The following is a 553-nucleotide window of genomic DNA, read 5'->3' as shown; positions in this document are numbered from 1 at the left end:
TAATTTATTTTGATGAGTAAGATTTTAGTACATCAAAACGTATTGAATGCAACAATTTACCGGGTAAGCGTTTATCTGGGTAATAGTCGTAATTTTCACTTACCGGGTATGACTCTCCATCATTCTCATCTCTCTTACCCTGTAAGATTTTTGGCCCTTGTCATGTTCATCCGATAAAGAAATTTATTTTGTAAGCACTTACCAAGTAAGTGTTTAGTAAACTGCCCTTAAATCATTTAATTATATCAAACAGATGTATGTTTGTAAATGTTTTTAAAGAGACTTTTTAAAATAAAGTGCCCTGTTAATTTTTTGAAATAATAATTCTGAAAAATGTCATTTTTATATGGCGTATTTTGTAACACCCTAAAATCTGGAAAATGCAAGTAATTTGAAATTCCAATAATACAACAAATGAAGGATAAATTCATTTTTTGTAAATCAATACTTAATACCTTGAATGCCAGATCTAGGTTTAACATCAATTATTGCTAAACCAAGTCTCATATAAAGACTAAATTAAGGTCGGTTGTTATTATAACCTAATAACATA

The sequence above is a fragment of the Cynara cardunculus genome, assembly GCF_001531365.2.
Source record: "Cynara cardunculus var. scolymus isolate 2C chromosome LG 2, CcrdV1, whole genome shotgun sequence".
NCBI lineage: Eukaryota > Viridiplantae > Streptophyta > Magnoliopsida > Asterales > Asteraceae > Cynara > Cynara cardunculus.
This window is presented reverse-complemented; position numbering follows the sequence as displayed.